This window comes from Lepus europaeus, chromosome 15 (assembly GCF_033115175.1).
Source record: "Lepus europaeus isolate LE1 chromosome 15, mLepTim1.pri, whole genome shotgun sequence".
NCBI classification, from domain to species: Eukaryota; Metazoa; Chordata; class Mammalia; order Lagomorpha; family Leporidae; genus Lepus; species Lepus europaeus.
Genome location: NC_084841.1, coordinates 43,684,547 through 43,697,511, shown reverse-complemented (window position 1 = coordinate 43,697,511; position 12,965 = coordinate 43,684,547). Strand labels below are relative to the sequence as shown.

General features: G+C 44.4%; 1 pseudogene; it reads left to right on the top strand.

Moving 5' to 3' along the window:
- Nucleotides 1–12,965, top strand: part of LOC133774283 (lung adenoma susceptibility protein 2-like) — a 131,854-nt pseudogene that overhangs the window by 17,400 nt on the left and 101,489 nt on the right.

The window sequence follows — 12,965 nt, the reverse complement described above, 5'->3', positions numbered from 1 at the left end:
CAGTGTTTAAGCAAAATCTCAGTGGAGTGTAAGCAGCTTTGAGATAAGGTCCTGGAGACTGCGTTTGCTGAGCTGACACAGGGGGTTCCATTCAGTCAGCTTTTTGGAGGCTCGAGGGGCATTCCTTACACTGGTCCAGGCTGGCCTTGCCTTCTTCAGTGGGGCTAGTGCTAGCCCATCACTTCAACAACAGTTATTCTACAAAGTCTTGTGCATTCCTCAACATCATTCTGCATGGGTGGTCACATCACCAAGAAGCAGTGGTGGGAGGTTCCTATCTGACAGACCTGTCACATACACTCTTCTAAAATCTCACAATAGTTCTCCAAAGAGAACCCAGACACAGTGAGAAGACGACCATCAAGGGTCCTCACCAGGAACCAAATCTGCTGGCACCTTGATCTTGCACTTCCCAGCCCCTAGAACTATGAGAAATAAACGGCTGCTGTTTAAGCCACCCAGTCCATGATATGTTGTTACATAGTAAAGGCAAAGACAGCTAGATAGAGAAGATAGTTGTGTTAAGAAAGTGTTACACCTTAACACAAAAAGGTGAGATTTATCATAGCACTATTTGTAACTCGGAAAAATTGAAATAATCCATATTTCAATCTTGAGGAAAATAAATAAATTATCATATAGCCAACCTATAGACAATAAGGTGTGTCTGGGTGCATTCTACTGTGTTCACTTTCACTCGTTTATGCTGAGACATTGCTTGTGTCTCTAAAACAAAATGAGAGCAACCAATAGTACTAATATGAAAAGTTTTTCCAACATACCCTCTTAAGTGAGAAAAGCTAGTAGTAGCATATTATGTGTACAACAATACAATTTCTGTAATAAAATGTTCTACAAATTAGATATTTTCCCATATATGAATACATATGTATATACATACACACATATATGAATAAACATGCATTTATGAATGTATATGCTTAGGAAAAGTCTGGGAAAACACATAATGGCTAGATAACAAGACACTCAGTGAGAAATGGAGTAAGATCAGCAAAGAGAAGTTTTGCCTTATCTGTATTGGTCTGATTTTTAACACTGAGAATTTATTACTATGTCATTAAAAAATATTATGATGCACTGGGACTAGGATTACAGTTTGAAAAGAAGAAAAGGAAAGGAAAAAGGCATACATAAATCAAGAGGGTTTTTTCCTCTGTAACTCAGATATTTTATTTATTTCCTTGGAGGTAGGAGATTTGCCAGGAGGCGACCAAACAATTCTTTGCTGCCTTTGCCCTACACAGCCACTACAAAAGCACAGTGAGTTTCCCGGGTACACGGTGTGTCTGGGTGCGTCCAAGTATGTTCAATTATGCTCATTCATGCTGAGACATTGCTTTTTGCCCATAAAAGGAGGAATTACAACACCAGACCTGGATTGTTCTCGTTCCCAAACAGCCACAAATGTCAACACAGGCTGTCAATCTCTTGTCTCTCCTCTCTGCGCAAACCCTTCCAGGCACCCAGGCCAACAGCAGAAAACAGATGGTGGCAGGCACTGTTTTGACAACACTGGAAATGCCTGTGATTAGGAGTTAGGGTAGCGTAAAAATAATTAATATGCTCCGCAAAGAGCAGGGGGGTGCACCTCCAGGAGAGATAATTGGATGGGCATCCCTGCACACGCTTTCACCAGGACTCACCCAAGCAACCCCTTGCTGTTTCCTGACACATGTCCATCAAGGCAAGGGTGGGAGGATCTTGGAGGATGGGGAAAACACAGGAGGACATCCCAGCAAGTGCAACATTCCCCCTTCCACTGTAAGCTAATCTTCGACCGAGCTGTAAAATAGATCTTGATACCTTTTTAAAACCAGTAGGTAAATGTTCTCTGAAGTTAACAGCATTCCATGGGTTGTTGCAGTAGATAATACAATTGCTGCTTCCTAATTTTTAAGACAAAAATCTATTCTGCTCATCACATATAAATTAAGATTCTTTTGAGTGGGACCAGCGTTATGATGCAAGGAGTTAAGCTTACAGTGCCAGCACCCCATATAAGACTGCTGGTTCAAGTTCTGGCTGCTCCACTTCCACTAGAGCTTCCTGCTAATTCACATGGGAAGGCAGTAGAAGATGGCTCAAGTACTTGGGCCCCTGACACTCACATGAGAGACCTGGATTGAGTTCCTAGCTCCTGGCTTTGACCTGGCCTAGACCTGGCTGTTGAGGTCATTGGGGAGTGAACCAATCAATGGAAGATCTTTATCTCTCTGTCTCTCCCTCTCTGTCACTCTACCTTTCAAATAAGTAAATCTTTTTAAGAAATACTTTAAATACTTTTTGAGTAACTTTTATAATTTTCATTTATTTATTTTCATTTTAGTTGAAACGGAGAAAGAGAGAGAAAAAGACAAGCAGAGAAAGATCCTTCATCCATTGTTTCACTCCCCAGATTCTTGCAACAGTTAGGGTTGGTCCAGGCCAAAGCCAAGAGCCCACAACTGAGTGTAGGTTTCCCATGTGTATAGAAGGGGCCCAAGTACTTAAGCCATCATCTCTGGCTCCCAGAATGCACATTGCTTGGAAACTAGAATTGAAAGCAGAGCCAGGACTCAACCCCAGGTGCTTGCATGGAGGATATAGAGATACAGGTGTCCCGAGAGGTGCCTTCACTGCTGTACCACACATCTGCCCTATCTGTGACTGTTATCACGTGACCACCTGTTTACCAAGAGGTTGGTTGCCTTTTTTCCTATACATATATCCTCAGTGGTGAGTAGGCTGGGAGTTGGGCCACCACCTAGTCTTGTGATGGTATTCAAAATCAGAAGAGTCGGCTCAGTTCCTTATTAGCTGAGTGATCTTTCACAGGGCACTTAACCTCCCTGGACATCTGTATTTTGGGGATCCGGATTAAAGGAGTGATCTTCAAGCTGTGGGCAGATGCTACAGCAGAGTCTAGATCATGGAGCTCTGGATGCCAAGGTCTTCAGCAGAGTGTGCTTTGGAATTGAATTAAGAAATTTATATTTTGACTCTATCAGTGATTTAAGCTAATTAAACACTTAGTGCCTCAGTTTCTTTAGCTTTAAGATGGAAGTTACAACCTACCTATATGATTTTGGTGAGGATACAAATACATAATGTATGCAAGGCTATTGGGCCATGCTGCAAATTCTATAAGCTATATTAGGTATTATCAGCTATTATAATGTGCTCTTCTTACCTTTTATTGAGATAAAATATTCTTGGAAAGGCCTTATACAATGGTCCAATTAGGAATAGAATTCAGTTTTAAGTAACATTATACCAGACCTCCAAGGACCTATTTGATTAGTTCCAGCCATAATATGGTCCCCAGTTGAACCCAAGATCAAACTCAATTAATGTTTCATGTGTATATTTCACTACACTTTCTATATAGTTAGCAATCAATATGTACTTATTGAATCAATGAACCTATTTCTTTAATGATGTTTAAGGCCTTGTGGATAGCTCTTGGCTTTTATTAGTACAATCACTACCCAGATGCACATTTTTTTTCTAAATTTTATTTTTAATTATAAAGTATTTCAAACATAAAGAGAAAATTTCCACAGGTATATATGTATTCATTATTGAGATTACACAAACACTGCCCCAACCTCATTGCCTAATTAGCTTCAGATGTAAAATAATAAAATTACTCAGCGATAACTGAGGCTGCATTTCCGTTGCCGCCTCTTTTCTAGGATACCCCTTTCCTAGATGTAGATGGTTATCGCTTCCTTATATGTACTCATGACCATAAACTGCCCACTCTGCTGTTTTGTGTGTATTCGTTGTTCGTGAGTAAGTATTAGGCTTTGCTTTTTTTTCTGGTGATCACAGGCAGGGCTGTAATAATGGCCGTACAAGCCACTGTACATCTCCTGGTGGGAAGGTGAGAGATGACATGCATGGCTTCAGTTTTATCAGATGCCTCCATATTTCTTTCCACAATGGTGATTCCAACCTATGTCCTTCCCACAGTGCATAAAGTGTTCCTAGTTCCTACATCCTGGTTGACTTCTGTTGTTGTTTTCAGTTCACTGTTTGCTAGTGAGCTGGAACATCTGTATGTGTTTACCAAATGTTTGCAGTGCCTCTTCTGTGAACTATTACTATTCCTTTCAACAGGATCCATTTCTTTTTCCTTTTTAATTTATCTTTATATAGAGTGCATGTATCTTCCCAAAAACTGTTTTTCTTCCATTTTTGTTTTTGATATAATTTTTAACTTTAATAAAATTTCAATTTATGAGTATTTTTGTGTAGTTTATTTTTATGTCCTACCTATATAAGAAAATTTCCCCTATCTCAATGTTATAACCATATTCTTTATGTATTCTCCTAAACGTTTTTTAATTTTTAAAAATTTTTTTAAATTTAAAATTTTTTAAATTTTAATTTTTTAAAAAATATTTTATTTATTTATTTGAGAGGTGGATTTACAGTGAGAGGGAGAGAAGGAGAGAAAGATCTTCTGTCCCCTGGTTCACTCCACAAATGGCTGCAGCCAGGAGCCAGGAGCTTCTTCCGGGTCTCCCACATAGGTGCAGGGTCCCAAGCACTTGGGCCATCTTCCACTGCTTTCCCAGGCCATAGCAGAGAGCTGGATCAGGAAAGAAGGAGCCAGGACTAGAACCGGCACCCATATAGGATGCTGGTGCTGCCGGGGGAGGATTAGCCCACTGCGCCACAGCTCCAGCCCCTCTCCTCAAAGTGTTAACGTTTGCTCGTTCACATTTAGATCTTAATATATCTAGAATTTATTTTCTGAGTGGAATAAGATAGGGATCTAATTTAGCTTTTTCCATTCTGCTCACTCTGTCTTTTTGCACTTTTAGTGCCTTTTCTTTCCTGTGGTTTGGATTTCTTTATGACCTTCATCATCATCAGATTAGTAAAAGTAATGAAATTAGTAACAACATTATTTTGAAGTTCTTGGGTTCTAGTCTCACTGTTTTGTGCCTAATGTTGTCTTTTGGAGAATTCATCTTCAGCAAGACTTTATTTGTGGGCCTAGCCAGGCTCAGTTGAAAATGTTTTCCTTTTACTTCTCTAGGGACTCCTGGTGTACTATATGCCCAACACTAATTTATATTTTTTTAAAGATTTATTTATTTACTTGAAAGTCAGAGTTACACAGAGAGAGAAGGAGAAGCAAAGAGAGAGAGAGAGATCTTCCATCCACTGGTTCACTCCCCAATTGGCCACAATGGCCGGAGCTGCACCGATTCAAATCCAGGAGCCAGGAGCTTCCTCTGGGTCCCCCACATGGGTACAGGGGCCCATCCTCTGCTGCTGTCCCAGGCCATAACAGGGAGCAGCATTGGAAGTGGAGCAGCTGGGGCACGAACCGGTGCCCATATGGGATGCCGGCACTGCAACAGCAGCTTTACCTGCTACTCACAGCGCCAGCCCCACTAGCACCAATGTTTAACATAATTTCTCAACCTGAGTTTTGAAGACTATATGGGTATAGAAACAATCAACCTGAAATTCATGCAGTGGAGGCTTGTGAACGCAAATTCTCAGCCACATGTCAGTGCCTATCGCGGGTTTGGGGAGAGATGGCCCAGCATTCCTGTGCTGATGGATGACTTTCTCCCCTGTGCAATCCTTCACTGAGATACAGCACTCTGGAGTTCCACGTTATGGAGCGATCTCAGGTTCAACTTTCTTTGACCATAACTAAGTCCTCTGCCGTGCTGTTCCCATGTGAGCACCAACATTCAAGCTCCAAGATCGCTGTCAACCAAAGCTCTTCCTGTCACCTCCCTCTACCCCAAGCCAAAGAAACACAAAAGTTCCCGTACTTTCTGGCCTGGTTTGCAATTCCATTTATGTGCCCTGTACTTACAGGTTTCCCTGGGTTGATTTCTATTAAGTGTTGTGATGCATTTAAAAGAATGCTTGTTATGATTTGCAGTTCTCGGTGTTTGCAGTGGTAAGGGAGAAAGACTGGGTTTAGATCCTCTAAAGGATGCCAGAACCATTTATGGATTCAGTCTACCTTTCACGTGTGTGTGTGTTGAGGGGGTATGTGTGTGTGTGTGTGCGTGTGCCTGTGTGTGTTGCGGGGGGTGGGGAGAGGTGAGCTATAAAGTCAAATCCCCTTACCTTACATCTAGAACCCCACAGTGTGCTGGAAGTATCACCATTTTCTTCCTTTCTTTCTTTGTTTCTTTGTTTCTTTCTTTCTTTCTTTTTTTTACAGGCAGAGTGGACAGGGAGAGAGAGAGAGAGAGAAAGGTCTTCCTTTTTGCTGTTGGTTCACCCTCCAATGGCTGCCGCGGCCGGCGCACCGTGCTGATCCGAAGGCAGGAGCCAAGTGCTTCTCCTGGTCTCCCATGGGGTGCAGGGCCCAAGCACTTGGGCCATCCTCCACTGCACTCCAGGGCCATAGCAGAGAGCTGGCCTGGAAGAGGGGCAACCGGGACAGAATCCGGCACCCCGACCGGGACTAGAACCCGGTGTGCTGGCGCCGCAAGGCGGAGGATTAGCCCATTGAGCCGCAGCGCCGGCCAGTATCACCATTTTCAAACACATTCAATACCTGCTTCATGTCCTGAGGGAGTCTGGGACAAGTGGAGGCATGGCTACTTTGCAGGCTTCTGGCAGACCGGAAATGAGGTAGGAGGTTTGTCGCGGAGCACCTTTAACTCCCCCCTGCTCTGCTTTGGTGGGAACATCCAGAAGATAATTGTATCCATTCCTGCTTCCCATCCTCCCATGACAGTCTGAGTTAATTTGCAGAGAAAGTTTCTTGGAATTAAACCAGTGAGAACATCCAGGCTGAGGCCAAAGTTGGTTGGCACCATGATGTTGGGCCATGTGTGCAGTCATAAGCTTGAAATTGACCATGGCTGACTCTGGCTTTCAGCCCTCAATTTCCTCTCCCAGCTATACTATCACAGAGAAAAAAAAAAAAAGAAAAGAAAAAGAAATGAATTCTAAGCACTGGAGACCGATTTCCTCAACTGCTAGTCGTTCTGTATTTTTATTAAGATTGCTCAGAGGCACCTCCCTTCGATCTGTTGGGCTCTGATCAGTTGGGAAAAATAGGCTGCCCCTTTCTACACGCCTACCAATTCCCAAATAATAAAGTCGGAATTACTAAGGGTTTGCAGCAATCTCTGAGTGGGCGAAGCTGACCTGAAAGACCCCGTGAGACGGCCGCGCTGTGCATTCTTGGTTCACACTGACTCGCATTGTCAGGAGTGGAACTGTGCCCTGCTGGCCTCTGGACCTAACGGTCTCATTGGCCTCACTAAGTCTGCGGTTGCGGAGTCACATGTGGGGAATCTTGAGAAACAGGCCTCTTCCTCCTCCCTGGTCCTGCTCTCTGCCTCCACACCCTACACGCGAGCCTCTCGCAGGTCCTCAGAACCTGAGGTCCTCAGAACTTGACCTCAGGGGTCAAGTCTTTGCCATTTTTCTATTTGCATAGAAGAGACAAGGACAGTATGGATCTTTCAGTGAATTATTGGTGAACAACAAAGGGGGAAGCTGCCATTTTCTGGGGTGCAATCATTTTTTCATAATCAGGGCTCTCCGTGCACTGTTGTATGAACCACTTCAGAACAGTCCCGTGTCCTGTTAAATGCTATGCTCTTCTGAGGTGCTCCTCTCCTACCAACCTCCCTGGGGGCAGCAGGCACCTTGCTGTCACTCCTTCCTTCTTGAAAACCCAGATCATAAGAGTCACCTCCTTTTTGCTGAAAACACATTCACTCTTAGTGACCGCAAGAGGCAGCAGGAGTATCCATTTTCTTTTCTTTTTCTTTTTTAAAGATTTATTTATTATTTGAAGGGCAGAGTTACAGAAGAGGGAAGGATCTTCCATCCACTAGTTCACTCCCCAGATGGCCACAACGGCCAGAGTTGCACCAATCCGAAGCCTAGAGCCAGGAGCTTCTTCCTGGTCTCCGATGCAGGTCCAGGGGCCCAAGGACTTGGGCCATCTTCCACTGCTTTCCCAGGCCACAGCAGAGAACTGGATTGGAAGAGGAGCAGCTGGGACTAGAACTGGTGCCCATATGGGGTGCTGACACTGCGACTTCACCCACTATGCCACATCGCCAGCCCTCAAGAGTATCCATTTTCTAGACTGGTATTGCCACACTGCAGGTCACCCAGCCATCTGCCTCCATGATGCTTCTGTCATTTCACAAAAGGGAAAACAGGCCTAGAGATGCTAGGTATCAGCTGACCTTCCCTTGGGCTTGGGATGATTAACTACCTCAGTGCTCTGCTGGCCAGGTCCTTGGCAAAGGGAAGAGAGTCAGTCAAGTGGGTCTGCCTTGGGAATACCAATTATCTTAATTTGAACAACAGGAAAAAAAAAAAAAAAACAAACCTGTGGTTATGTTGATGTGAATGGAGAAAGCTGTTTTTTTCAGAATAACCTTTGAAATATCTGCTATGACTGCCAAAAAAGAAAAGTGACTAATTAAGATAATGTATTTCAGAAGAAGTGACCATGAGAATTTCTTTGGAACTGAAGATGTTGCCAGGTGGTCATTTGCATTTGATGACCAAAGAAGAAAATCAAGAGGCACAAGGAGAGGAGCCAAGTAGCTTATGGGGTCACTTAAGGAAAGGCAAAATAAACAACTCCAAAAATGTCTTACTCAGCAATCCAGCGTGTTCACAGGTACAACACTGAAATCAGGTTCTGTAATGCAGGCTAATTAGATGGTTCTTGACGTTTTTGACAAAGATGAAACCATAAAATATTTTAATAGAGTTGTAGCTGTTGCACTTCTTGATTTTTTTAAAAGCTCTATTGTTGTTTTTATAATTGACTACTAAGCATCTTTTTTTCCCCCTTCCTTTTCAATTGGCCTTTGTTCAAAAGGTTTGTTCAACACTGCCTTCAGTGTAACTGTGGTAATAAAGAAGACAGGCTTGGAGGGAAGGAGCTCATCTAATAGAGCAGCAGTGTTGGAGGCAGTGGGGAAGGGTTTCAAGTACCAATGGCCTTCCTGTTAACTCTTGCAAAGGTACCCCAGCATCGACCCCCCGACTATGCGGCAGGCTGCCTTGTCTTTGCCTGTCTGTCAGCCCAATTGCCATGGCTATATGAAGAATAAGAACAAGCCTGCCATGGTTTGGACATGGTTTGTCCCCAAGGGTTCACATACTGAAATCTTGGTCCCCAGTATAACAGTGCTGAGAGGTGAAGGACTCCGTAAGAGGTGGGACCTAGTGCAAGATCAAGGTTATGTTACAGGGGTATTGCCCTCAGAGAGGATTAATGCAATCTCAGTAGATTCCAATTAGTTCCCGAAAGAGTAGGTTGGTGTGAAAAGAACAGGACTGGCCCTTCCCCAGCCTCTGGCTTCCCATGTCACCAGAGACGTCTCCCTCTTGCACTTACTCTAGCCCTGGTACCATCCGCCATGTTGTGGTGCAGCTGAGGGGGTCCTGACCAGAGGCCAAACAGATGGGCTTACCCAGTCTTGAATTTTCAGTCTCCAAACTGTGGACTAAGTAAACCTCTGTTCTTTGTGAAATACCCAGCTTTGGGTATTTTATTATAGTAACAGAAAATAGACTAACACAGTGCCCTAAGTGATTCTGAGACATGACCGAAGGAAAACCATTTCTTCTGCCACCCACACCCTTCCTGCACAAGGTGTAGCTACCTTTGTCTGTCCAGTTTGCTAGCACTCCTTCACCAGCTTTCGCGTGCAGGGGACACATGGTCTTGTCTCCCCCCCAAACCACATAGTCCTGGTCCTGAGACCTTTTTTGATCAGATAAAGTTCAAAAGGGGTAAATAAGGAAATAATGAGTGAGGTGAGAGAGTTTGCCAAGGGCTTATGATTTAAGTCACCTACTGCAATGCTTCTGTAGCAAATGGGGACTGGTAGGTAGGTATGGACTCCTTTTTCACTCACTCTGATGACTGATGTGCCCTATTCTACTCTAAATTAAATGGGGTTGTGGCCTTAGAATGACAGACAGCAAAGTGACAGCTGCCCTTTCAGACCCTAGCCTTTAAGTGTTTTCTGGGTTTTCAGGGAGGTCAGGGGAAGAGAATTAGGGAAAGAGAGCCTATTATTATACTATTATACTATACTATTATACTGACGTCAAGCAAGGGGAGAGGGAGGTGCAAGATGATCAGGGAATTTTAGGAGTGGGGGTGCCTGTCAAAGCAGGGCTGAGAAGAACAGAGCCGAGCTTTCATGGTTCTAAAGGGCCCCAGTTCCTCAGAAGGTGCCCTTTATGACTGTTTCATTTGGACAGGGTTGGGAGGGGTGGTTACTACTTTGGGCACTGGATATGAGCAGGTGCGTCTTCTCATACAAAGGACATCTAGTGGGCATTCTGTAGGGATGGGAATGAGCGCTCCTGAGCCTTCACCACCTCGGATTACTTCACCAATCCTCCATGGCCTTAGCACCTTCCAGCACTTGACAATGCCTGTCCATCTCAAATGCTTACATTTTGGCCTGGAAGCACTCTGGTGATGACTTGCCCCTTCTCTCATAGCTCTAGAATCTGCCTTGCAACCACAGAATCAGAGAATTGTACAACTGAAAGATACTCAGCACCTTTTGGTCTTAAGAAAATTTCACAAATAAGGAAACAAGGTTCAGAGAAGTAAAGTAACTTTCTCAGGGCCACCAAACTGGTTCCTGGAAGAGCCAGCTTCAAAACTGTTTGGACTCTCAGTCTTACCTTGAGTTCCCTAGCCTCTCTTCCCCAGGGATAGATGGTGTCCTCCATGTAGGAGAAATCTTTAAGGAAACGGGTAGGTTCCTGTTTCCCTTTTTAGTTTCTCATCCCTACTACTATTCTGCTTCCCTACAATGCCCCAAGTCATTTCCAACCTATTTGAGAAGGTCTATTGACTTCCAAAATCTACATAGCAAGGGATCCCCAAATCCCTAGGCTATTGAAAAGTCCTGGGCACAAAATAAAAAGAAAAGCCAAGTTCCCAGAGACTCAGCACTCCAGGTAGTAAAGTCCCATCTCTGCAATGCAATGTAACTGCAAAATACCCTCTGTGAATGGAAAGTAGGGAGACATTGTTGGTCTCCTCCTCCTCCTACTTCTTCTTTTTTAGAAATAATTCCATCTCTTTCCTGGTTCTCTCCAGACTAAACTAAACTAAACTAAATTTAAGCACACTTCCAGACACCGTGGACCTGTAAATGTACTGCAAGGAAAATGTCCAGGTTTCCCCAGTCTTTTCACGGGGGAGGCCAGAGTCCAAGGACTCTTAGAAAGGCATCTTAGCATTGGGGTGGAATGGTGTGTCTTGCTCAAAGTTCTGGTTCTCATCATGCTTTTCTCAACATTTATTTATAAAATGTGAGGATTTTATGTGTTTTCAGCTTTAAAAAATGCATTAATGGCCTTGGGGGCCTTGGGCAGTGTTGTTTATGTTCCTTTAGAAGGAAGATCTCTGAAAGATAGGATTTCTCTAATTAGAACCAGAGGCCAGGCTGGGAAGGACTGGCTGTAGGGCTTGTGCTGGGGGTGGGGGATGGTCCAGCCTCTCTCCAGGGAGCTTCCATCCTCTCCCTCTCCATTCTGAGAAAGAGGATTATTTATCAGCTTGCCTGTAAAGAGGTACAAAGGGGTATGGAATGAAATTACTGATCAACTCCATTAGGCAGTCAGTCATAGTGGGTAAAAAAAACCCAAAATATCTCTATCTCCAACAATCAGGGCATTTTGGTTCACAAAAAAGCTGACCAGCTGCCAATTGAAAAGAGTCCTATAACTTACACAAATAATTGAATTATATATATATATTTTTTTAACAAACTGTCCTTACCCATGCCAAGCAATTTCCCACCGCTTGCCAGAGAGTGCCCAGGGGGCTTTCTTCTGTCCTCCTGGCTGTCCCCTGCTGTGCTGTGTTGTGCTTGTTGCTAACCCAGACATTCCTCCTGACTGGGGTGAACACTCCCTTTTCACGCTCCCTTTGCCTTTGGGCCAGCCATGCCCGCTTCAGCTCAAACCCCACTTCCACAGCCTCATCAGGTGCTCTCTGAGCTCACCCAGTCACAGCGCCGTAGACAGCTACTGTCTGCTGTTTTTATTCAGGAAATGCTTCCCTCTATTTTACCGGTGATGCCATCTCTTTCTCCTTTGAGGTAACTGTGCAGTGCCCATTCTGTGGGGTTTTCTGATGGACACTCCAAGAAGCCCCATGTATAACACTCACTACACTTCTTCCGTGGCTTCCTCAATGGAGTGAATGTTGCTGCTGCAGGCAGACCGCATCCACAGGTTTCCCCTCCTTGTCTGCCTTGTGACTTGGTAGGAACTCAAGGAACGATTACCTAGAGAATCAGTGAAAGAGCTCAGAGCTTCCTGACCAGGCAGATGGAAAATTCACTGTCCTGGTCATTCAGGCAAAACTCCACTTTGGCATGGGTAAGTTACCGCTGCACTCATCCACGTATGTCGGAGTTTTTTCTTCTCTGATTTTCAGTTTGGTTCCAATGATTTGGTCAAAACAAGGCCTTGAGACCTGAACCCTTTGTAGACTGGTCTGCCTCTTGGAAGCAGTCATGGGGTTGAGCTTCTGAGAGAAACAAAGGAGATGCCAGGAAGTTAGAGCTGTAGAGGAGACGGAAGGGTCAGAGCAGAGCAACTGGGGGCAGGGGGCGTCTTGCCATCGAAAGCAGAGCAGTCTTCTCCCAGTTGGAGGTGTGGACCTGAGCCTCCAAGTCACTGGGAAGCCACTGTCCAGCGCCCTTCTCAGTTGGCTGCCCTTTGTTTACATTTTTTGCATGATTGTGCATTTCCAACTTGGAGCCTGGAATGCAAAGGGCTTCTCTTTTCTCCTTTGACCCCCTGAGGAGCTATTTGAAAGAGCTATGAATAGCAGAGTGGAGCCTCTCTGTCCTGACCCGCCCCTACTTGATTTCCACACTACAGTGCCCAATCAGACGTCCGTCTGAATCCTTGCACACCCTCCAGGGTGGTGTCCTAATTCTCCATAAACT